General features: G+C 43.9%; 2 long non-coding RNA genes across 2 annotated transcripts; both read right to left on the bottom strand.

The window, feature by feature from the left end:
- Positions 1-6,179: 6,179 nt before the first annotated feature.
- On the bottom strand, positions 6,180-11,185 carry LOC115601225. The gene is made up of 3 exons (XR_003989269.1): positions 11,046-11,185; positions 9,328-9,399; positions 6,180-7,924 (listed from the first exon to the last, which is right to left on the bottom strand). It is a non-coding gene; the product is annotated as an uncharacterized LOC115601225 (long non-coding RNA).
- Positions 11,186-13,745: 2,560 nt separating this feature from the next.
- Positions 13,746-16,033, bottom strand: LOC115601226. Its single transcript, XR_003989270.1, has 2 exons — positions 15,787-16,033; positions 13,746-13,999 (listed from the first exon to the last, which is right to left on the bottom strand). It is a non-coding gene; the product is annotated as an uncharacterized LOC115601226 (long non-coding RNA).
- Between the last annotated feature and the right edge of the window lie 10,126 nt (positions 16,034-26,159).

Below are 26,159 nucleotides of genomic sequence, written 5' to 3'. Positions count from 1 at the left end.
GATTAATTGACAGATGAATGGCTTGCTTAAGGAACAGTTAAAGAAATTGGGGGAAAGCAAATCAAACATGTGGAGAGACCATTTATCTACAGATACTGAACAATAGACCCATTGGGGAAATGGAAACCCCTTTAATGAGGATGACTACCCCTAATTTGCAAATAAAAGCATTTACAGTAGCAAAGATATTCACATACTGGGAAATAAAGGAGGGAGCTTTAGCATTTTATCAAGCAGCTCCGGATGCTGCAGGATTAGATTTGTGCGCTTTACAAATGCATGTATTGAATAACCGAGGCATCTGTGTCATTGATACTCGTATTGGAGTATATATTCCATCAGATTACTTTGGTTTGATAGCCCCAACATCCAGTTTAACAATCGAAAGCATTTGAATACTTGGGGGCATCACTGATTCAGATTATCAAAGGGAGAAGAAGGTGATTTTGCTAAATAGTGGAGATCAAGGTATCTTAATCCAGCCAGGAGACCATGTTGCACAAATGTTGATTTTTGCCTGCAAGTGAGTAAGGGGGAAGGCCCACAATTTTGAAGACTCAAGTGAGTAGGAGGGAAGCCCCACAGGTAACCACAGCTCGAGGGAACTGTGGGTTTGGAGCCACTGACCAATTGAAAGCTGAGACGACTGAGATCATTGCCACCAGAAAAGATAGTACAGTATTAGTGATTAAATCCAGACAAGAAAAATGGGAATATGTCCCTGTGAATAAATGCTATTTGAGAGAATAATATTATTATGTTTTAGTTATGTGTTTTACAGAAACTACAGATCCTAGCCATCCTCATATGTCTTACGGTCCCTTTGGGTGACTCCATTACACCAGGAAGTATCTGAAAAGGATTGACAACTGGCTTGTGTGCTGGAGGTAGAAAAGCAGCACCAGACCTCACAGATAAGATAATTACACCTGTAATGTGAATGAACCTTCCCTTCCTAGCTAATTCAACATTTTCCCCAGGAGTACATCTGTGGACAACCAGTTCATCGGGAAAATGCTATGGGTGATTGTTTATACCATATCAAACAGATTAAGATGTAGCAACCATAGCTAATGCTAGCACTGTCAATATTAAATGTTGTAACCTTTCTAGTGATTATGATCATCGTGCTAATTGTACTGAAAATCTATTCAACCTGAGTAGTAGTAGCAGGTATAAAACTTTAGCAGCCCTCAGTGTGCCTAATAGTTGTTCTCAGTGTGCACTGTAGTTGTTATACTCATTTTATTAACAATACGGAATTGCTGTCTATGGAACCAATGTCTATGGAACATTGTGTCTTGTGTGTCTTTGTCATGATCAAGAATCAAAGGACCAGATGTAATGGATGGGAACCTAGCTGAGAGCTGATTCCCACTCATGACTGAGAGACATAACAAAGTGTGGTTTTTGTCGAAGTGTATATTTTTATGTTCATCATGACTGTTTGTCAGAAAGAGGCAGGAAAACATAGGTGTGCAGCTCTTCTATGACCTTCATACTTGGCCGCACCAGGGCTCCTGGCCAACGGTCTCAGCGCAGACAACAGTGAGATCATGAGAAACGGCACTGCTCACAAGTAAACAATTACCGAGCTGGCATAAAGCAGGTTGTTTTTTTAAGGGTATAAAAGCAGGACCCCCTTGTAGCCAAATCCAAAGCCTCACCTATGGGTGTACGCACTGCACAGGAATTTTCCCAGTTACCTCAGACTCCTGGCATCAGCTGCAATGGAGCTTCCCAGCTTGAAGTGTGGGCCTGGCTGATGATTCGGTGGTAATTAGTGATGTATTACTTTTTAATCTCTGTTCTCTCTATGCAGCAATGATTTGATGCATTGTTAATCTTCCTCTGTACTTTACTTATATATGTATCTGATTTGCTCTATTGTACCTTATTTACTACATATAGAAAGATATATACCTGATTCGCGTTAGTGTGCTTGTTTGCTTTAGAGTGCTTATTCACTTTTGTGTGCTTGTTTAATAAACCGCGAATGTTATACAATTAGTATATGGTCGTTTTGTTGCGTACCCTGCCTGTTAGCAGAACAGTCTCCTAAAGTCTACCTGTGCTCAAAAATAAGTGTAATGCATAGCTGATGATTAGTCAGAGCTGTAATCAATGAAAAATTAAGGGTAACCTTTAATGCCCCTTTTGGTCAGCATCTTCAAGTAATTACCCCAGCCAAATCTTGGAAATAAAAGAATTAGAAGATGTACCTGCTGATACCTGCCAGGCCACAGCTGACACACACAGACAGATGGTACAGTGAGCCAAACTGCAACTCGTGAGGCCAACGTGGACATGCAGGGTGAACCCTGCTAGCCAGCTGCCACCTTTCCTCCCAGCAAATGTAGGTGACACAGGAAATGGGAGTGGGGGTGAAGAGTGTCTGATTAGGCAGCCTGTAGGTGAAATTGCAGCTGTAGCTAAGTGCCATACAACACTACAGTAATTTCAGATCAGTATAGTGATACTTACATACAAGAGCCGTAACTATCCATTAACACACATCCCAGCCACCCAGCCCCCAGTGAAAAAAGGTTATGTCATCCCAGAATAATGGCTCACCAACTCTGCAGGGAGCAGTGCATGGCACAAAGAGAAACTCAGGTGCTGTAGAGTTCAAGATGACTTTGTTATGATAACCCAGGACAGCTCACCTCCCCAGTCCAAGTATGTAGAGTCACAGGCACATCTTGTTTCCTCGCTTTGGTAAGATGGGGTAGTTTGCTTTCTCCCTGTCTGCACATACCCCTGCATGGGCGCCAACGTGACGACCAGCTACAGATCTCAGAATTTGGACAACAGCACTTGCTGTTCGTTACTGAGCAAAACAGGACAGTGCATAAATATGATATGGTAATCCATTAAAGTTGTATTATTCATCCCTATAGTGCTTTCCCTTGACCTTCACTCCCAAGCAGGACTCCACTGTGTCAGGTCCCCATTTGACTAGTGCCAGTGTCCCAGGGCTCCCTCTCTGGTAATTCTATGCTATCCATAAAGCCAAAGGTTTCATCGCTGAGTGCTATGCCTCATCCCCGATGGAACTGCACCTGCCTTTTGCTCCTAAACAGATTTGGTTAAGTAAGCCAGCGGGCTTCCACAGGTGAGGATCTGAGGAGATCACAGGCCATTTGCTATAAGCTGTGTGGTCACTGCTGTCTTATGTGAGGGTATATGTCCTGGGTTCAGCTGTAACAGTTATTTTTTTCTCCTTCCTTGTAGCTGGTGCAGTGCTGTGTTTCAGCTTTAGTCTGAGAACAATGCTGATAACACACCAATGTTTTTACTTGTTGCTAAGTAATGTTTACCCCAATCAAGGACTTTTCAGTCTCATGCTCTGCCAGGGAGGAGGGGCACAAGAAGCCAGGAGGAAGCAGAGACAGGACACCTGACTCAAACTGGCCAAAGGGGTATTCCATACCACAGCACGTCATGCCCAGTATGTAAACTGGGAGGAGTCACCTGGAAGGCCCAACCCAGATACTGCTCGGCTTGGGCTGCGTATCAGTCAGCAGGTGATGGCTGCATGGTTCTGAGTTACCGGCTGGGCTTAAACCACAACAGTCCCTTTTGGTGCCCAATGTGGGGCATGAAGGGTTGAGATAACGACAGATCTGACCAGAGTGTGTCAAAACAAATTTGTTACAAGCACTCATTTTTTTGGATTAAAAGTCACTTGTCACAATGTCAATTTATTTACTCTCCAAGTTGTTGTGCTTGGTCTCAGCCTGCTCCTTTTGCTGGGAACCATCATTTTGTTGAATATTCAGGTCTTATTTAAGGTTAAACAACTATCCAAGAATACCACCAGGAGACCCTCCCCGAGGCTGGACAATCATGGCAGTCTGTGTGAGAAAAAGCCACCTGGTTGGTCAACACCAGGGGATCTGCCAACAGGGCTGGCCCAGCCCAATCAGAACTTTTACGTACTGTAGAGGGGGATAAAGTTCCTGTGGTGCACATAAAGAATTTGCTGGGGAAGACAGTCTGGGTTATTCCTGCTTCAGGTAAAGGCAAACCCACTCGTGGGATTGCTTTTGCTCAGGGACACGGACATGCTTGGTGGGTAAGGCGGGAAGATGGGGAATTCCGATGCGTACCTCAAGGAGATTTAAATCTGGGGGAAAACAGCCGATGAACTCAATTATATGCTGTTGCCTCCTATATAACACTTCTATAGCAGCTAAATGCCTATCTCCGCCACTCTGGGCTTTGAAAATATGTGCTGTCATGACCATCAGCAGAGAACAAAGTCATGGGAAAAGCCAGCAGCAGCAGCAGGAGTCTCCCAGAATTGTCCTCAGGTCACCACTGACTGACCCTGACTTCCCTCCGATCATCACCCCAACAAAGAATGAACCTCAGAGAAACCAGACGAGCTCAGCAGTGACCAGACAAGTTGGGCAGTGTCGTCAGCAGGCAACAACCCAACACTATACACCATCTCTCCTGCCCTGAAAGATGGTTACAACAGATGAAGCCTGACATCATGTACTAAATGAACTCAGCAAGCTTTATAGAGATGATCCACGAACTAAGGAATGATACCTGTCTCTGTGTGTGTGTGTGTATATATATGTGTGTATATATATATCAAGAGACAGAAAGCAATGCTATATTGAAAAAAGTGGGACTTGAGCATGACGTAAATGATATCGAATAAGGGGTGGATACTGTCCTGGGTTCAGCTGTAACAGTTATTTTTCTCCTTCCTAGTAGCTGGTGCAGTGCTGTGTTTCAGCTTTAGTCTGAGGACAATGCTGATAACACACCAATGTTTTAGTTGTTGCTAAGTAGCGCTTACCCTGGTCAAGGACTTTTCAGTCTCTCATGCTCTGCCAGTGAGGAGGGGCACAAGAAGCCAGGAGGAAGCAGAGACAGGACACCTGACCCAAACTAGCCAAAGGGGTATTCCATACCACAGCACGTCATGCCTAGTATATGAACTGGGGGGAGTTACCCGGAAGGCCCAGGTCGCTGCTCGGGTTGGGCTGGGTGTCAGTCAGTGGGTGGTGAGCAATTGTATTATGCATCACTTGTGTTTATTGGGTTGGGTTTTTTTTTCCCTTTCTCTTTTTAGTTTTATATTCTCTCCCCTTGTTATTTCCTTTTTTTTTTTTTTTACCTTAATTATTAAACTGTTCTTATCTCAACCCGTGGGGTTTACATTCTTTCAATTCTCCTCCCCATCCCGCCCAGAGTTGGGGTGGGAAGGAGGGAAAAGGGTGAAAAGGGGGGAGTGGGCAAGCAGCTGCATGGTTCTGAGTTACCCGCTTAAACCAGGACAGTATAATATAAACCACCATTCTCTTTCAGTGAGGAAGTGTCACCAAGAAAAAAGGAGCAGCTTCAAAACCAAAGGCCCAGGGGCAGAAATGCAGATCTGTAACAGAGAGCTAAGAACTTGCTAAGGAGGGTGTTTTAATAAGCCATAGCCTGCAAGACCACCCTGAGGTTAGAGCTTTTAGGTGTCATTAGAGTCCCATTTCTTCAGTTACCTGTCTTCTGGTCACAGGCTGTTGATTAAGATGCGTTCATTTGTTCCAGAACCATTAATAGGAATACCACTTGTGGTCCACCACAGGTCCTCAATGAACAGATTGCTGATTGTCTTTCTTGGCACAGATTTACTTGGATTTTGATGCACGGAAGGAGCACAGTTGTGTTGAGTGCTTCATAGGCCACTAACAATGTTAGAACTGTTGTTGTCTGCACCGGTAGCTGGTACGGATATGCCATGTGAGATTTTTGAGCTTTCTACCTTTTTCTGTACAGATGGTGGATTATGAACATCAGCTAAAAGGATGAAACCACTCTCAGATCTCACCATATTTCCCTGCAACTTTTCATTTTAATGTGAGAAAAACATTTTGCAGTGCACTCAACACAGATCTTCTCCTTCTCCCCTAAAAGCACTGATATGCCCATGCATTTCTGTGGCCTTCTCACCTATATTTGTACACCACCTACCATGACCCCGCCAAAAAAAGAAACCAAAAATTAAGTAGTATGATATTATAGATTGATCCTACAGCTTGAAAATGTTCAGTTCATTTTTCTAAACAAGCACTGGAAAATGGGTAAATAACTAAAAGACAGGAAGAGCAATGTTCTACAAGTAAATAACAAATTCTCAAGTACGCTTTGCATGATCATAACTTCTGAGGTAATTTTTGTAATTTTTTTTTATTAATACAATAATATATTTTTATTAAGCTCACCTTATCACGCTCTGCTTGAACAATCTGTCAAATACCTGCAAAATGCTTTCTGAGTTTTTGAGTGTTTGCAAGCATTCCTGCTGGCCAGATAATAAAAAAACAGGTCGTTTTAAATTCTCTGACAAACTGGACTATCTCCAAATCATCTTCTTGGAAATTAATTCTTGCACGTATGAATTTGAGGCATATTTTTTAGAAGAGTCCGCAACTAGCACTTGAAACTGCTGCTTCAGTGAAGGCTTCAAGGAAAACTCATTTCTTAGGCTTTTAGATGGCAGGAAAAAGCCAGTCTTCTCCCCACTCAGATCTAGAAAGCTAGAATGTAGTATTTCTATTTCTATTTAATTAGGCTACTGCTCAGGATCAGATATTTGAAGATGTTTAGCACCTAATTCTTCATGGGTAGTTTAATATGAAAATACTCAAAGAGCTGAGCTTTTCTCTTTCAGCCAGATAGTCTTTCTGTAATTGAGTTACAGAGTTTATAAAAAAGGATCACAGACTTAGCCACAGTAAGTTACTTAAACTATAAATAGATATTTATTGACATTCTTCAGCTATCTGTCTGGCTCACTGTGGGATCAGTACAATATGCTTGTTTTAATACGAACAGTTCAACGGTTCCTCCACAGCTTTCAGGTCTTTCAAAACTGTAAGCAGTAAAATGAATGCTAGACTTCCTTTCATTGTATTTTGAAGGTACAAGGAACTCTAGTAACAACCTTCAGTTTCTTTGTATCCTACATTAAAAAGCATTATTAAAGTTGCAAAGCCCTAAAAAGTTAACAATCAAAATGTCATCTATGCATTCCCTTTCTGCATAGAATTATAAATTTACTTGAATACCATTCCCTCCTCCCCGCTACCTACCCATAGGATTGGTTGAAGTTAATGAGCAGCTATGCTGTTTTCTCATCAGTCCCTGCATATCTTTCTCAGCCTGCTCCTGAAGATCAACTTGTAATTTCATTATGACTTTGATCATCTTTGTTAAATTATCGAGCGTTTTTGCATATTTATGAATTAATTTGCTTCCACAACAAGTTTGACTTGACTCTTGATAATCTCAGTTTACAAAAGGATCTGTAATTGCGGAAACCCAATTTGAAAAACTTGTAATCCAAACTTGTAGCATGTTTTATATTGAGTGGTAGCCACGTTAAGCATTCTTGGTGGATTTTCTACAGCTTAAACATATATTGCCTTTGCAAATGGCTTCAAGTCAAGTATCTGGAAGACGAAGGCGATTTGGTGACTGTGAAAAGTCTAACTGAAGCAATTAACCAAAACCATCAGAGCTTGTGGCAGAAAGAGGGACAGACCCCAGTCCTCCAGAGAAAGACTTCTCTATCTTGATTTTCTTTCCTTCTCCTGGAATCCCTCTGTCTCATTCAGGACCACTGACTGGAAGCTTTCCACCAGGAGGTATTTTGTGACAGAAAATGTCCTTTTAGAAAAATCAAATATTCTTTAGGATGTAGAAAAACTATGGAAGTAAAAACAGTTCTTCTTCAACAGCCCAGCCAAAACCAGACAATTTTCCTCCCTGTCTGAGCATGCTGGCATCTGCCTGCTCAGCTGCCACAGCTGAGCTCCCACCTCCTTGTGAGCCAGGCAGGGGAATGGAGGCTTCAGAGTCCCCTGCCTAATGGCACAAGGGATGGAAAGGCCTTCTCATCATCAGTTTGTGCCTGCAGGAAGAGTGTCAAAATTAAATTCAGGCATCCAGAAAGCCAGAATTATATATAAGTTCCCTGATAAATAAATTATTCTTCAAAAACAAAAATCTAATACCTATTCAAGAAGAAAATTTTTGAAAAGAACACACCAAAATCCAAATGCGCTTTTCCCCATGTGAGGGGTTGTTAGATACTAATCAGCTTTGTTGAAATCTGACTCCTGCAGACAAAAGCTGCCTTTGCTGCACACCTCTTATTCATCCCCAAAGTAAAACCATCCTGTGGACAGAGTGAGGCAAACTCCTGTAGGCAAGATGGTATATAATCATATAATTAAAGACTGCTGAACACACAAACCTCAGAGGTCTAACTGAGGCTATATGGTCACCTCCAGCTGTAGCCTTTCTCAACTTGTGAATGTGCAACTGCAAAAGATTAATATTAGTAGTCTGGAACATCTATATTATTTGCATTTTTCTTAAAGGAAGAGGACAACCCACTCATTCACCCCTGCCAAATATTCCTCATGTGTGATTATACTGGACTATAGCAAAGATGCAGCTTGCAGCGTTGCAGCTTTCTGCTTGATTTAATGGAGTGACTGGCAGCAACTGGTGTCAGCAGCCAGGGTCAGCTGCCAGGCAAGGGTGCCAGGCCTTCTCCTTTAACAACCTCCCACAGACCACAACCAGCTCCCCACCAGCAGTCCCCTGTAGCTGCCCTGCCCAGCTCAGAGCCCTGCCTCTTCCCTTCAGGGCACACCATTCATCCTTGTCCCTACACCATGGCTCTCAGATACCAAGGAAGGTCATGTAGCTGAAAGATGGTTCTCTGAGCACTAGTTCTATTTCCAAGTCTAAGGTGGTTTACTTCAATTAATAGAAAAAGAAGGGTCTTCATCTTGCCAAAAATATGAAAGCGAATATGTATAAAAGGTCTCTTAACTTCACACCAGTTGTATTTCATTTCTCTTCAGTGGTATGAATCCTGGCTTAGCCTCAGATAAAAATCTCACATCAAATTTAGGCCAGTGTTTTAATCTGCATCATGCATGGACTTTAAAGGGAGATCAACAACTCAAAGTCTAGTTTTCAAACAACAGAAATTAATTTTAATGACTTTCAGTAGCTTCTGAGTGCTCCTCACTCCTGCAGTGCTGTGAAAGACTCACATAAAATCCAACACACTATCCTGAGGTAAAAGTCCAATGGAAATCAATCTGGACACTGCATCTAACACAGAGATGTTGACAAAGCAGTGCAGCTGGTGCTGCAACTGAAAGAATATTGTCATTATCTGCAGCAATATGGAAAATTACGTCAGAAAGGAAATATGACTTTGAAGTTAACTGTGATGTTTCTAATACATGATCTGGTTTTAAAATTAAAGCCCATACCAAAAGCATCTGATCTTACCCATCAGCAGAACTAGGGGCTGCATTCTCCTCTGGTTACTGCTGTACAAATCAGAAACTTCAGTAGGAAGCACTAGAATGGATAGGGAAAGAGTTTAACTTTAATAAGCCGTAATCTAGCAAACTCCAAAATCAAAATGGCCACAGTGGACAGCAACCCATCGGATGAGCCACCATTGCCCCACTGCCGATGCAGACTCTCATGATGCATTGACCAACACATCATGGATATAACTGCACAATCATGACTGCCATTCTCTCCTTCAGATAATGCATTTGTTTTCAGCTTCATGTCCCAGACTGTTCTCTATTTCTCTAGTCAGTCATGTGTGCCAGCCTCCCTCATATGCTGCTTTTCATGCCTGGGAAGGACTCCCAAGGGTTCTCATTACTTTGCCAGAAGCCCTGTGCAAAGCTCAATGCCTACAGAAAACTCATCTGGTCAGGTTGCTGATGGAATGGTATGATGCAGTCAAGTTGCTTTCTTCTACTTATTTCTCTGTTTCCTACACTCTCATATAATACAGGCTTGTAAAGCCCATGTCTGTGTTTTTAGTCAGTACCCGCACAGCACCCAGCACAGAGAGGTCCTCCTTCCTACTGTGGGCTCCTCGCCCCTGTGCTAACACCAGCACAGAGTAACCACAGCAGCACTGCTTCACCCAGCGAGATGGCTGTGAGCAGCAGCAGCCTGGAATGCTGCTCCATCTCTACCCAAAAGGACTCTGCAAGAAGCGCAAGGCCATGCAGTGTTTATTATCCAAAGTTGGGGTGAATGACCTGATATCTTACTGTTGCCTTCATGTGATATTTGAAATAGACAGGGATTTCTATTCTCCATGTTTGTCACCTCTCAGAGGAGTTTGGTACAAACTTCTCCAGTTGATACTGGAGAAATCTGGGAGTTTAAATCAGCTTTGGAAGCAACAAAAAAAGAATATCCAAATGTATCAAAGTTAGGTGTAAATCCATTAAGCATCCTGGGGTTTTTTCAAGCATACTTTGTCACTTGCTCTATTTACTAAGTGCATCTGGTTCCTAAAAGACCTTTGTCTATTGCAAGGCATGACTATTACAGAGGTCTTAACAACTTTTCTTTGTTCTTGAAAAAGGTTTATTTTCAGGGATGATCATCTTTTTATCTGCAACTACAGATGATTATAAAGTTACTGGTCTGCACAACACAGCAGGAGAAAGAAGGCAAATGGCTTGAGTTAGCCTTATATTTATAACTTCTCTGAGGCTGTCATAAAAACATCCTCGAAAAATGTCCTTTACAGTGACACTAGGTAGAAGGTATCATCCACCTAGTGTCACTGTAAAGGCAAGATATAAATCTAGTAGCCAGACTCGTAAATTATTAGTAGTTTAACATCTCGCTTGACCAAACTAATTCTAAAGAATTCTCTCCTGTGTGATGTATACCCAAAAGAGATTTCGGGGTTTTTTCCAAAAAACATTTCCAGGTGATTGGCAGATGATTTTTTACACACATACCTTTGCTAAACAAATCAAAGATTATGATCACCCACAGTCAAACATCTTCAGTTCAAAGTTCACACAGTGCTACAGATACACAGCGTTGCTTGTAAAAATTCATAAACTGACTAACTCATGGCCTGAGATTTCAAAATTAGGCATCTAAATTCACATTCAGACATTTGAGTGAGTTCCCTGATTTCCAACACTCGCTGCACCACCACCACAAGCAGTTCCTACCCGTTCTTTTGCAGCCTCTTCTCAGGAAGAAGAACTCATCACAAGAAAATTCTGCCTTGCCAGACTTGTTAAGTCTGGTTTCACATACATTTCACAGAATATACGTTATATATATTCAACAAATCTGGCAGAGATGAAAAGTGTCCCTGTATTCATATCCAGAGTTAAAAAAAAAAAAGAAAAACAATTATAAATGTATTCAGATGAAACATTTATGTCAGAAAATCTGCCAAGAAAATAGGGTTTTCTAGAGTACAGTTGAACTTTCAGGTCATCAGTGATAGCAAGAGAAGCTTACTTAGATGTTTCATAAAAAAATGCTATTCTAATTTAACTTTTAAATACAAATACAATCATTTTAAAATAGGGTTACAAGCTCTGATGTTTTAGTAGTACTGATCTGTCATTGTAAATATAAATAACAGTTTGAAAATCAATAAATGTATGAGTCAAGAATTTCAACACAAAAGTTCAGAAAAACAGCCTTTGCTCTGACACATATTCTGCTACCTTCACCACTGAGAACACACGTATTCCTAAAATACTCATGTATTCTAGAATCACAGATTACATTCCCGACATGACTCATATCTTCTGCATGTGAAAAAGCTACCCAAAAGTAGGCCCACCTCCAACTCCTTTTAAACAAGCAAAAATCAAAGTACATCTTTCTTGGCATCCAGATCTGTCAGGGGTTGAATGTCCTTAGTGTCTAGTGGATTTGCCATCCTACCACAAAACTTCCATAGACATTCCCACACATAGCAACAGGTCTGCAAAACTCATCCACAACATACCATCATAACATGCCCTATGATGGCAATAGGGTCTGTTTGCCTTCCCATTCCAGACTAGAAAGATGCTTTGTTTAATTTATTTACCCTTTTCAGTGACCATTTCGATTCAACTATGGAATTCAATGGAAGTTCAACACTGAACTGGGTCAGGGCAAATGCAAGCACAAGTACAGGCTAGACGGAGACTTGGATTGAGAGCAGTCCTGAGGAGAAAGACTTGGGGGTGTTGGTTGATGAGAAGTTCAACATGGCCCAGCAGTGTGCAGTCGCAGCCCATAAAGCCAACCATGTGCTGGGCTGCATCAAAAGGAGCATGAACAGCAGGTCAAAAGAGGTGATCCTGCCCCTCTACTCCACTCTGATGCAGGTGAGACCTCACCTGCAGTACTGCATTCAGCTCTGGGGCCCCCAACACAAGAGGGACGAGGACCTCCTCAATCATGAAGATGCTCAGAGGGCTGGAGCACCTCTCCTATGGAGAGAGGTTGAGAGAGTTGGGCCTGTTCAGCCTGGAGAAGAGAAGGCTCTGGGGAGACCTTAGAGGAGCTTCCAGTAGCTAAAGGGAACCTGCAAGAAATCTGGAGAGGGACTTTTTGCAGGGGCATGTAGTGACAGGATGAGGGGGAATGGCTTTAAACTGAAGGAAGGTTGATCTAGATTGGATATTAGGAAGAAATTCTTCACTAGGAGGGTGCTGAGGTTGCCCAGAGAAGCTGTGACTGCCTCATCCCTGGAAGTGTTCAAGGCCAGGTTGGATGGGGCTTTGAGCAACCCGCTCTAGTGGAAGGCATCCCTGCCTGTGTCAGGGGGGTTGGAACTAAATTGTCTTTAAGGTCCCTTCCAACCCAAACCATCCTATCATAACTAAATGAAAGCTGTTGAACTGGAGAGAGGAATAAATTAAATACCATGAACTGCCAAACTCAAAGCCAGCCTTGCAGATTTCTGAACTGTATCTCAAACTGGACATGTATTTTCTAAGTTAGTAGCTAGCAACATCACACAAAAGTAGGTATTCTTACAGCATTTTGAGCTTTAAAGGTTTAAATAACACAAGTACAACCCTTGATCTCAAATCTTACAAAACCAGTACAGAAGCTTGGGGTGCAGTAGAATGCAGGTCCCCTCTGGAGGGCCTAATCTTTAGCTTCTAATGTAGGCAGTAAAACCAGTTCCGAAAGTATCTGGGGATCTGAACTTGAACCTATTTTTGGTTTTGGGGGGGGGGGGGTTTGGTTTTTTTGGTTTTTTGGGGTTTTTTTTTTGTTGTTCTTCTCCAGCTGTAACTTGGTCATGGGTATGTCTGTGCATCATGCATCCTCAGAGTGAAGTGCTGCAGTGCTGCTCAGCCTCCTGATGTAATTTTGCTACTTATTCAAATGACAGATCACAAAAGAAGTTTGTCTGTCTTCTGGGAAAACAGAAGACTTCAGCCAGACCTCTCTGCTGTTATAAGGCTAAACATCTTTTGCTAAAGCTAAGGCCTAAGGATGACTGTGGGGAGTGGATGCAAGAGTTGGAACAGTTCTGAATAAGCCATAGTAATGAAGATTAGTGAGCCATTCTGACAGGCTAATAACAGCGGAATCTTTCATAAAGTCATCAACTATAGTCTCTCAAAAAACAGACAGAGAGAGATGCTGCTCTGATATCTATGTATTAAATATATATATGTGCACATATATGTAGGTGTATATGCGTACATATTTAACATCTTCATACACTTTTTGTAGTTCTGATGCATACATACCCTATTACAGAAATTCAATTTCTTATTGTCAGATTCTGGGGGAACTTATTTCTTTGGTTCCTCCTTGCAAAACCTAAGGTAGAGGGGAAAGGGCTGTAGATAGCATGCTCCTATAGCAGACAATGTTTCAAAGGATGGAAAAGAGAGGAAAAGGGCTGGAGAACACTATTATTGATGGAAACACTGGGCCCCCACCAGGAGGGAGGGAGGAGATGACAGAGCAGAGCTATGCTGGGGGAGGAAGGACACATAGCACTCTTATCTTCAAGCGGCATCAAAGGAGACCACACTGTGCATTCCTCCAGGATTCCCAGCATCTGACTTCACCCTGACCACAATGCCTCTGTCTGGGGACTGCTGACAACACACAGCTGCTCCCTCGCCGGACACAGATGGAAGCCTCATTTCTGAAAAAGAAAATAATTACGACCTTTTCATTATTTTACATCTGTGCACCTGCAGATAGAAACAGGAGGCACAAGCAGGCATTGATCATCTGCTCTCCTCTGCAGCTCTCATCACAGTCTGGTTATTTCTCGCTTATGCAGTAATATGTGGAAGGCAGCACCACCCTCTCCCTCCCTCACTGATCTGGAGAGCATCAGTTGTCATCACGGTAATGATGACTAACTCCAAGTCATTGCCTACCCTGCGAGCTCTACCTCCAACAAGGCAGAGCAGTGCAACCACTGATGAGGTGCTCAGCCCAACTGGCTGAAGGCCCTGTCGCTGGAAAAAGTAACAGCTTCTTGTGAGTCATCATTATTAATGAATCTGATAACTCCCTCTGCATTGTACAGTAACCTTAGTCCATGGTAGACACGAGGGCTATTCTCTTTTTGTGCCAACTTAGTAATGCACAGTCCTGCAGACAACTGAAAATGGAGAAAATGAAGTTGTTTGCAGCTTCCAGACTGGAAGGGAACTTTACAAAATTGCCAGAATTAGTTACAACACTTCCCATTATTGACCAATAAAGTAGTACTGAAAGAAAATCATTCAGAATGAGATCTTCCACACTGCTGCATGCAGCAAGCCCAGAGCTATTGGAGACCTACCATTTACTCCCATGGGTGCACAAATCAAATTGTGAAGTGCTGGAAAGAACTATTAAAAAAAATTTGTGACTTCTGCTGCCCATGCAAAAGAATTCACTTGTGGAAGGAACATCTTCCTTGTAAGATCCAGGTGACACATCACCCTAAAGAGTACGACTAACTCCTCTGAATCTGAACAGCTAACAAATGGAGTAATTAGGGATTAAACTAGTTTGTGGTGTAGCCAGTAGTCAGGACAAAGCAAAATTGTTGTGACAAATGGCTTTGGCCCTCTGAAGAATATTAGATCTTTACAGAGTTTGTGGAAATTGGGATACTAAGCGGAAAGTGTTAGTATTGGAAAAACTGAGCCTGTACAGTTACATGTGCACAGAAGGACACAAAGGCAGACCATATGGGTAAAGAAAAGATTGGAAAGCAATCCTTCAGGTGCAATAAAAAACAAAAAACCTCATTGCAAACAGCAGGAATACCATGAAAATAATAAAAAAACTGTTTTGCAAGGGGATATCCCAGTTTTCAAAAACTACAAAGAAGCACACAAAATAAATAAATACATAAATAATCCCAAATTACAGTTATATATGTGTAGCTAGTGAGCAAGTCACAAAATAAAAAAATTGTCATTCCTAATGACAAAAAGAGAATTCTGTGTGAGACTAAAAGCTGAACTTCCTGGAGAGTAGTGGCTGCAAACACAACGTTACCACAGTCACAATCTAGAGGGACACATACCACATAATTTTAGAATGGAAATGCCAGCTTGTTTCACAAAGTGGTGTAAAAAGCTGAAAAAAACCCAAAGCCTAAACTCTTAGTCTTTGTGCCAAGTCTGCACCTCTGTTATACACACTGCTCTGCTCTGCTCTGCAATGCATAGAAAACCAACAAGCTTTCAGAAAACCCAGAAGCCTGTGTTACGAGACAGGCAATTAAGATTCTTTAGCAAACACTGAAAAGGCAGGTGCGTCTTAAACCCTGCCTTTATTTCAGGGCTTATATTCAACACTGCGTAGTACTAGAAACACAGATTTATGACCTGGAGGCCATTGTGCCTCATTAAAGAGTCTTATCCAGCCCACAGATTCATTCCAAGTAGCAATGCATGCGTAAGATAGGAAAAAAGGCTGTCCCACCTCTGTTCACCATAACTCCAGATCCTCTCTCCCACGGACCCTGTGTCGACAAGCTCAGTCAGGTCACTGACCCAATCCAGTAGCATAACAACCTAGAAAAGACCATTTTTCAGACAGATCAACTCCCTGATTCAAATCTGCTGCACAGACGCTAGAGCAGGAACATGTTCAGAAGGGGAAGAACAAGGCTGTTGGTATTTTTAGGAATGTCCAGGACGCAGCTTCAAGTGACCACAGGCACAAAAAGCCCAAGTGACTTCCTGGAGCACTGTGCTTCTGGAGTACAAACTTAAAAAACTTACAATCATAGAATCATTTAGGTTGTACAAGGCCTTTAAGATCATCAAGTCTAACCATTAACCTAGTCCAAATCCACCATTAACCATGTCCCTAAGCACCACGTCAAAGTCTTTTAAATATTCAACCACTTCCCTGGGCAGCCTGTTCCAATGCTTGACAACCATTTCAGTGCAGATTTTTTTCCTAATACCCAGTCTAAACCTCCCTTGGCACAGCTTGAGGCCGTTACCTCTTGTCCTATCACTTGTTACCGACCCCCACCTCATGACAACCTCCTTTCATGTAGCTGTAGAGAGCAATAAGGTCCCCCCTGAGTCTTCTCTTCTCCACACTAAACAACCTCAGTTCCCTCAGCGGATCCTCATCAGACTTGTTCTCCAGATCCTTCACCAGCTTCGTTGCGCTTCTCTGGACCCACTCCAGCACCTCAATGTCTCTTTTGTAGTGAGGGGCCCTGCTGGCCACACTATTGCTGGTATGGGCCAGGATGTCATTGGCCTTCTCGGCTGCCTGGGCACAAGCTGGCTCATGTTCAGCTGTCAGTCAGCACTCCCAGGTCCTTTTCCATCGAGCAGCTTTCCAGCCACTCTTCCCCAGGCCTGTAGCATTCCATGGGGTTCTTGTGATCCTAGTGCAGGACCCAAGAGCAGGACCCAAGTGCGACTGTTAAACCTCACACAATGGGCCTGTCCCGGTCCGTCTGCAGAGCCTTCCTATTCTCCAGCAGATCAACACTGCCACCCAACTTGGTGTCGTCTGCAAATTCACTGAGGATGCACTTCATCCCTTTATCCAGATCACTGATGAAGATATTAAACAGAACTGGCCCCAGTACTGAGCCGTGGGGAACACCACTTGTGACCATCTGCCAACTGGGTTTATCTCTCTTCGCCACCACTCTTTGCACCTGGCCGTCCAGCCACTTTTCTACCGAGTGAACAGTATACCCATCCAAGCTATGAGCAGCCAGTTTACCTTGGAGAATGCTGTAGGAAATGCTGTCAAAGGCTTTAATGAAGTCTAGGTAGACAACATCCACAGTGTTTCACTCATATACTAGGTGGGTCACCTTGTCATAGAAGGAGATCAAGCTAGTCAAGAAGGACCCATCTTTCCTAAACCCATGTGGACTGGCCCTGATCACCTATTTGTCCTGTATGTGCCACATGATGATGCTCAAGATGATCTGCTCCATAACCTTCCCTGGCACAAAGGTCAGACTCACAGGCCTGTAGTTCCCCTGGTCCTTCTTCTGACCCTTCTGGTAGATGGGCATCACATTTGCTAACTTCCAGTGACCTGGGCCTTCCCCAATTACTTAGGACTGCTGAGGAATGATTAAAAGTGGCTTGGTGAGCACTCTCAGCTCACTGAGTGGCTTGGTGGGCTCTCTCGGTACCCTTGGGTAGATCCCATCTGGCCCCATAGACTTGTGTGTGTCTAAGTGGTGCAGCAGGTTGCTAACCTGGACTGGATTATGGGGGCTTCATTCTGCTCCCCGTCCCTGTCTTCCAGCTCTGGTGCTCAGGGAACAACTGGTCTTACTATCAAAGACTGAGGCAAAGAAGGCATGAAGTACCTCAGCATTTCTTCATCCTTTGCCACTGTGTTCCCCCTGCCACATCCAATGAAGGATGGAGATTAGCCCTCCTTTTGTTGCTAATGCATTTATAGCAATGTTTTTATTGTCTTTTACAGCAAGAGTAAGGGTAAGTTCTAGTTGGGCTTTGGCCCTACTGTTTTCTCCCTGCATACCCTCACAACATCCTTGTAAGCCTCCTGAGTGGCCTGCCCCTTCTTCCAGAGGTCATAAACTCTCCTTCTTTTCCCAAGTTCCAGCCAAAGCTCTCTGTTCAGCCAGGCTGGTCTTCTTGCCCACTAGCTCATCTTTTGGCACATGGATATGGCCTGCTCTTGCCCCTTTAATATTTCCTTCTTGAAGAATGTCCAGCTGTCCTAGACTACTTTGCCCGTCAAGACTGCCTCCCAAGGGCTGTCATCCAGGCTCCTAAACAGGCTCAAGTCTGCCCTCTGGAAGTCCCAGGCAGCAGTTCTGCTGACCTACCTCCTTATTTCTCCAAGAAATGAAAACTCTATCATTTTTGTGATTGCTGTGCCCAAGATGGCCTCCAACCATTGCATTAACCACAACTCCTTCTCTGTTCACAAACAAGAAGTCCAGTGAGGCTCCTTCCCTAGTTGGCTCACTCAACAGCTATGTCATGAAGTTATCTTCCACACACTCCTGGACTGTTTCCTTTCTGCCGTATTGTGCTTCCAGCAGATATCTGGTAAGTTGAAGTCCCCAGTGAGAACAAGGGCGCATGACTGAGACTTGTTCCAGCTGCTTGTAGAATATTTGGTCTGCCTCTTCATCCTGGTTGGGTAGTCCAAAACACAATCCCACCATGATAGCTGCCTTGTTGGCCTTCCCCCTGTTTCTTACCCATAAACATTGAACCCTATCATCACCATCATTAAGCTCTAGACAATCAGAACACTCTCCAGCTGTCCTGGGTTCAGCTCTAACAGTTTTCTCCTTCCTAGTAGCTGGTGCAGTGCTGTGTTTTGGCTTTAGTCTGAGAACAATGCTGATAACACACCGATATTTCAGTTGTTGCTAAGTAGCAATTACCCTGGTCAAGGACTTCTCAGTCTCATGCTCTGCCAGTGAGGAGGGGCACGGGAAGCCGGAAGGAAGCAGAGACAAGACACCTGACCCAAACCGGCCAAAGGGGTATTCCATACCACAGCACGTCATGCCCAGTATATAAACTGGGGGGAGTCACCCAGAAGGCCCAGATCACTGCTCGGGTTGGGCTGGGTATCGGTCCGTGTGTGGTGAGCAATTGTATTGTGCATCACTTACGGTTTTCGTGGGTTTTTTAATTTCTTCTTCCCTTTCCCTTTTTAGTTTTATATTCTCTCCCCTTGTTATGTCCCTTATCATTATTATTACTGATGGTTGCAGCAGTGGTTTTGTACTATACCTTAGTTATTGGACTGTTCTTATCTCAACCCATGGGGTTTACATTCTTTCAATTCTCCTCCCTGTCACGCCTGGAGCTGAGAGGGGAAAGCGGAAAGTGAACGAGCAGCTGCATGGTTCTGAGTTACCAGCTGGGCTTAAATCACGACAGCAGCATACAGCACTACCCCACCACCTCTCCTTCCTTGACTATCCCTTCTGAAGACTTTACAGCCACCCACTGCAGCACTCCAGTTGTGCTGGATCCTTCTGTCTCCCTCCCCCATCCTTGAAATTACTATGCCCTGAGCAGCGAGTTATGATAATTTTCCTTCATAAATACTGGCCCACAGCCTACAAAAAGTAGTTCATCCCTGTCTCACAGAAAGGAAGTGACCTTGGATTACTTTTGGATGGATCTTGCATAGTTATGGCACGGCAGCCTTGCAGAGCACAAGGAAAGAGGACTGAAGTAGCTTTCAAGGGCTGCGGATAAGATAAAACACACAAGGCTGTGAAACAGAAACATTAACTGATAAGAAGCAGGGGCCAGTGCAGTGCTAGGCGCAGTATGAAAAAAAGCTGAAAGGCAGGGCAGCTGTAAGATGAAGGACACAAAGAAGAGGGAGAAGAATATCGATGGGACATGGGACAAGGACAAGGAGCATCTTGTGGTCGAAAGAAAACAAGGAAAACAGATGTGTCCCTACAAGATGCTGAACTACGAGCCCCCTTCTCTAGGAGGTGAGGAACATATTACGCAGGGCCAACACATATCCCCCACCCACGCATAGCCCTATAGCCTGTAACAAGGCTACACAGCCCCCAGAGTCTTAGCCCACCCCAGTGTGCCTCTTCTCTGCCTATCCTCCCAGTCCATGGGGTGCTTCAGCTCCCAGCGCACTGCTGGGCACCAGCTGGCAAAAGGTGCAAATCAGACCAAAAGAGTGCTATGTGTCCACCCCCTTTTGCATCAAGGCCTGGAGCAAGTGCTACCTGTGAGGTTGCTCCTGCTGGATGCATCTGACAGGAAGAAACCAGCACAATTTTCAAAGAGCACATGGTATAACCTACCTCACAGTATACAGGGAACGGATGCCAAAGTGAGAGTGGTGGAGTTTTTCTGCATGTTTTCACATTTGAGAGGCAAGAGGCTTGTCTTTTATTCAGGAAAATGCAGTAGTAAAACAAGGAAAAGAAAGATCCTTGCTTGCTGGAGTTGAACCACAGACTACAAGAGGGTGCATCATTTAGCTATTCTTACAGGATTTGATGAGGTGCTTAATGGGCTGGAACACACCAAGGATATAACACATACTAATGATATAAATCCCAGTTTGCTACTAAGAGAAATATATGCAGATGGCACCCAGTCAGCACTGAGACATGAATTAGAAGTCAGTTAAACTGGACTAGGTGGTGAGATTAGTTACTATGAAGAATACACAGGCACTGAGTGAATGGGTTAATCCTGTGATCTCCATAATGAAGCCAAATTAGAGAGAGGCAGAGAGTCTTTTAAAAGCTGTGAATGCGTGAGGTTTGCATGAAATATAGGAAATTATACAAAAGAGCTACCAAAATCTCCAGAGACTTCCTGTTTAATTTTGATCCAAGATTGGCACAGAACTGATTGCACTGAAGAAGAAAAATACCAAAGGGTGCCGCTAATCCAGTCATTCCTTTTAATGAAGCTTTTGCAGAGACAACCTGTAGTAATGCAGCACTGAGGGACATGCCGTGATACCAAAGCACCCGTGCTCCTGAGCCTGCTGACTCAAGAGCCTGCTGCAGGCTGAAACTGCTTGATTTGTCCCTCTACGCCTTTGACAGGGTACTTCGGTTGTGAGAGCCCCACACAGCCTTGCCTAAGAACTGCACCACAGTGGCACAAAACTCCTGAGCCATCAGCTTTGAAGACACACTCTTAAAAGAAAAAAAAAGTTGTGGAGATGAGGTTCTCAACAACTTCTTTGCCTCAGTCTTCACCAGCAAGTACTCCGACCACACCGCTCAAGTTTTGGAATGCAGATGCAGGGACTGTGAGAATGAAGACCTTAGGGCCACTGTAGGAGAGGATCAGGTCTGAGGTCATCTTAGGAACCTGAATGTGCACAAGTCCATGGGATCTGATGAAGTCCACCCGCAGGTTCTGAAGGAGCTGGCGAATGAAGTTGCTAAGCCACTGTCTATCATATTTGAAAAATCATGGCAGTCAGGTGAAGTTCCCAATGACTGGAAAAAGGGAAATATAACCCCCATTTTCAAGAAGGGGAAAATGGAAGACCCAGGAAACTACAGACCAGCCAGTCTCCTCTCTGTGGCTGGTGGAATCATGGAGCAGATCCTCCCGGAAACCACGCGAAGGCACATGAAAAACAATGAGGTGGTTGGTGACAGCACCATGGCTTCACTAAGGGGAAATCCTGCCTGACCAATTTGGTGGCCTTCTATGATGGGTCTACGGAACTGATGGACGGGGCAGAGCAGTTGACGTCATCTACCTGGACTTGTGCAAAGCGTTTGACACTGTCCCGCTCAACATCCTTGTCTCTAAATTGGAGAGACATAAATTTGGTGGATGGACCACTCATCAATGGCTCAATGTCTAACTGGAGGCCAGTAACGAGTGGTGTCCTTCAGGGGTCAGTGTTGGGACTGATCCTATTCAACATCTTTGTTGGTGACATGGACAGTGGGATTGAGTGTGCCCTCAGCAACTTTGCTGATGACACCAAGCTGTGTGGTTCGGTTTATGTTCTGCAGGGAAGGGATGCCATCCAGAGGGACGCTTGACAGGTGGCCAATGCCAACCTCATGAAGTTCAACAAAGCCAAGTGTAAGGTCCTACACCTGGGTCAGGGCAATCCCAGGCACAGCTACAGGTTGTGCAGAGAAATGATTCAGATCAGCCCTGAGGAGAAGGACTTGGGGGTGTTGGTTGATGAGAAACTGAACATGAGCTGGCTTCAGTGTGCGCTCACAGCCCAGAAAGCCAGTCATATCCTGGGCTGCATCAAAAGGAGCGTGACCAGCAGATCGAAGGACTGTAGCAATAGGACAAGGGGTAATGGGTTTAAAATTAAACAGGGGAAGTTCGGGTTAGATATAACGAAGAAGTTCTTTACAGTGAGGGTGGTGAGGCACTGGAACAGGCTGCTCAAGGAAGTTGTGAATGCTCCATCCCTGGCAGTGTTCAAGGCCAGGTTGCACAGAGCCTTGGGCGACACGGTCTAGTGTGAGGTGTCCCTGCCCATGGCAGGGGGGTTGGAACTAGGTGATCATTTTTCACCCTAACCATTCTATGATTCTACTCTGTGATTCTATGATTGTTTGATTCTATGAGGTGTTCCTCAAACCTTTGGCTTTTTCTTTCTCAGCAGGGCCAGCAGCACTTTCAGTTTACTTTGGGAACTGAAGTATAACATGCAGGGCAGAAGAGAGAGTAAAGGAAACATACTTGTTGAATAATGGCAGGCAAAGAAACAACAGGGCCAGAAACCTATTTCTGTAAAAGCTGGTTTGCCATGACTTTTTCTCCATCTTTTCTCAAAGTACGTTTGTTTAGGGATGCTGACTGCCGTGCAGTTCTTTCTTTGTTTTAAACAAACGAAAAAAAAAAAAAAGGAAAGAAAAGAAACTTCAAAACACAAACAAACACCAAACTCCCCACCCTAATTACTCACGGCGAAACAAACCCTTGGGGAATTTCCTTCTCTCCACCCCTCTCGCTTTTCCAGTACTCCGGCTCTCTCCCCGCCCTCCGGTTGTATCTGCGCGGTCCCCGGGGCACGGCGGGACGGGGAAGTTCAACTGCAGTTCAGGGGCGGGCAGGGAACATTCCGTACCCGGCCCGGCGGCCCGGCCGGCTGTAGCAGACCGTCCACAGCACGGTGGCGACAGCGGCAGGAGCGGAGCGGCGGCCGTGCTGGCGGGGCAGGTAGTGCGCGTCCCGCACGTCGGCGTGTGGCGGCCCCACCGAGTTCTCCCTTTCCCCCCTGCGACGTGAGCACTGTGATTTCGCGCCCCTCGCTGTAAAACGAGTGGGGAAGTACCGTTTCTTCTCTTCCCCCTGCACTCCTTCCCCGGGTTGAATTATGTTAAAAGCATTTCCAAGGAAACGATCGCGCCGTTCGCGCTCCCCCCGTTCTCCCAGACAAGGCTCGGCCGACGGCTGGGCAAAGTGGTGTTGCATGTCAGCAGCACCTGAACTGCGGGAGCGCAGCCTGCATCTGTCCCTGGCGTCGGAGGGAAATGACTGAATAAAGGGTGAACACCACCCCCAACCTCCTGCCATATCTTTAACGGGGCAAGAGCCCCTGTGTGTTGCCAGGCCTCCTCCAGCCATGAAAAGTGCGGCCCTCGTGTCTCGCAACCTGTAAGCTGTTCAAAAGGATCAGTAACAGGAATGCACACATACTGGGCCGGATTTGCCAAGAGGCGGCTGCAGCGGGAGTGGTACAGAAGGGTGCTGATTGAAGGGATGTTTTCAGCTGCGTGGGGATGTCCTCTGCTGACCTGTATATGTAAATTACAGTGATTCATGACTTCAACAGTCGCTGGATCTTGTTATGCTTTAAATATAGAAACGTGAGACTTGTATTATATACTCTCATCATCTAATCTGGCTTTTTTTCCCCCTGTTTCTGAAAAAATGCAGACAACTGCAAAAGCCACAAGTGTTCCACATACATAAGAGCACTGAGCCTCATTCTTGCATGATACCTGGGTGTGAATAAAGCGTGAGTTCTTACCAAAAAAAATAAAGAAAAAGAACCCAACACTAACCCCAACTATACTCTTCTCACAGTCAGTTCCTAGTGTACAGGGATGCATAAGCTTCAGAAAGGGTGGAAAGAAACTTTGAAATAAATCATGACATTTACAGCCAAAAGAAAACATACAAAGTCCAACGGCATAGCTCAAGCATTGGCTTCCTCATTGAGCAATCAGGCCTTGGCCATTGTTACCATTTTATTGTACATGTATTATTTTTACATTGTGCTATTTTTATAACTGCAGTGCTGGAAGCTGAAAACAACTTGATTCCCACAGAGTCAGATTGGAGATTGTACGGAAACTGAGAGTTTACTATTTTCTACAAAGCCATGCAGAATTTTTGCTCAACCTCTAGCACAAGTTCCTTCCATTTTTTGTATTTTTGTTCCGTGTTTCATCTGATATCATTATTTATTTTAAACTGCCACCTTTTTTCCCCCTCACTGACTGTCATCTGTCTCCACCAATTTCTGCAAAGACATGAAAAGATTTTGATCAATTTAAGATGGAAAAATATTCCCCCTCAACTCATCCATGCTTCCCTCCTTAACTGAATGGATTAAAGTCTCTGTGCATATCGCAAATTAATTTGTATCCAAATACTCTTAATTAATCTCTGGGCATAACTATTTTTTATTTCAGCTTCAAAGGAATGATTTCACAAGGCTTTTTCTGTATCTTTTATTTTTCATACTACATATGCTGCCCCAATTCTACAGATAGTGGTGAAATATAAGGAGGGTTTTCTAAACATTTATGTGTTGTCAAAAAGATGCAGTGAACATGAAAGACAAGCACCTTGAAATGCTTTGAATTGTTTTCATGTGAGATGAATTTAGAAATCAATATTTATCATACCGTAGCAAACCTTCTACATCATGTGTGCGTGCGCACACAACACACACGTGCACACACACGTATTTTCCATGAACCTGAACAGTGGCTAGAATAGCTTTTGCAGTGCTGCAAACAGAAATGTATGACCTATAGCAGATCAACAAGGTCTTTTTACTCACATTCATGTTTCATCCAGAAATATCACTATTTGAAACTCAATAGGAAGCACACTACACCTCTCAGGGAGGATTTTGTGACTGTCTGCATTTCGTCACTTTCATTTTCTAATTCTGGCTTTTAATTTCAGTGGTACTCAAAACACTTGATAGCTACATATTTTACTGTTGTTTCCTTAAATCCTAATGCTGAGCTATAAAGACAGTGGCAAAGCTGTTGCATGTTTGGCTCTCACCCTGAAATGCAGCTGAAACACTTTGCCACACTAGAAAATGCAATGTGCTTTTATATATGTGTGTAGCTAAACAATGCTGTTAAGAAGGGGGGAGACAATGATAGCAGAGCATAGTAAACGAAAGGAAATGCAAGAGGCTGATTCACAGAGAATGCTGAAAGCAAGCAAGGGTATTTCAGCGTGTAGCTTGAAACAGCAAATTGGTGGAGAAACTCGAGAACTGACTGAATTGTTCAGAATTATGCTTGCACTATCATGCGTTGAATGGACTCAGGCTGGAAATAAAAGGGGAAGAAAGGACGAAAATATGGTGGTTGCCCACAAAGCAACATCAGGACTTGTGTCAAAGCATTAGCAATAAAAGCAAATGTTGAAACTGGAGAATGCCCGTTCCTTTCCTCCAAGAGGTGAAGCCAAACATTTCAACTTGCCTTTCATCAGCAAAAGAGAATGGGAAGAATACTTGCTTCTCAAGCATCTTAACTTAACATGTATCATTTCCAGTCTTCCATCCATAACACTTTGCTTAACCAGTTTATTCCTAAAGAGTTTTCTTTCCTGATGGTGGGGTATAGTCCTCTATCTTCCTTATGCTCATGGTTGAGCTCCCAGGCACGAGATCTCTTCTTTTGGCAGTCTGTTACTATAGAGACAAAGTAAAAAGTACATATATCCATCATGTCACAGTGCTAGAGAACACCCCTGGTGCCGAACAAAGGAAAAATATAGCTGTTGTTCTCCCCAGGATAGATATATGTGGTTATAGCAGGTACTCCAAAAAAGAACATCCTTTATCAATCTGTATTTACCAACAGGACTAGATGCAACCACAGTGGTGAAGGGGGAGGCCATGCAATGGTACAGCCTAAAGGTGGAAATCAGGCACAATCTAAATGGTGGGGTGGACTGTAGAGATGCACAAGTGCTGCCTGGTAGCACAAGAACATGTGCTGTACTACTTAATGCTAATAAGGGGGTTGAATTAGGTTTGAAGTCCCGTTAAAAACATAGCCTGGCTGATTTTTTCTCTCATAACACCCGTGCTGAACTATCAGGTATTAATAGGCAGTTTGCTGA

Source organism: Strigops habroptila, chromosome Z, assembly GCF_004027225.2.
Source record: "Strigops habroptila isolate Jane chromosome Z, bStrHab1.2.pri, whole genome shotgun sequence".
NCBI lineage: Eukaryota > Metazoa > Chordata > Aves > Psittaciformes > Psittacidae > Strigops > Strigops habroptila.
Note: the sequence above shows the minus strand (reverse complement) of the source record. Positions and strands in the feature narration are given on the sequence as shown.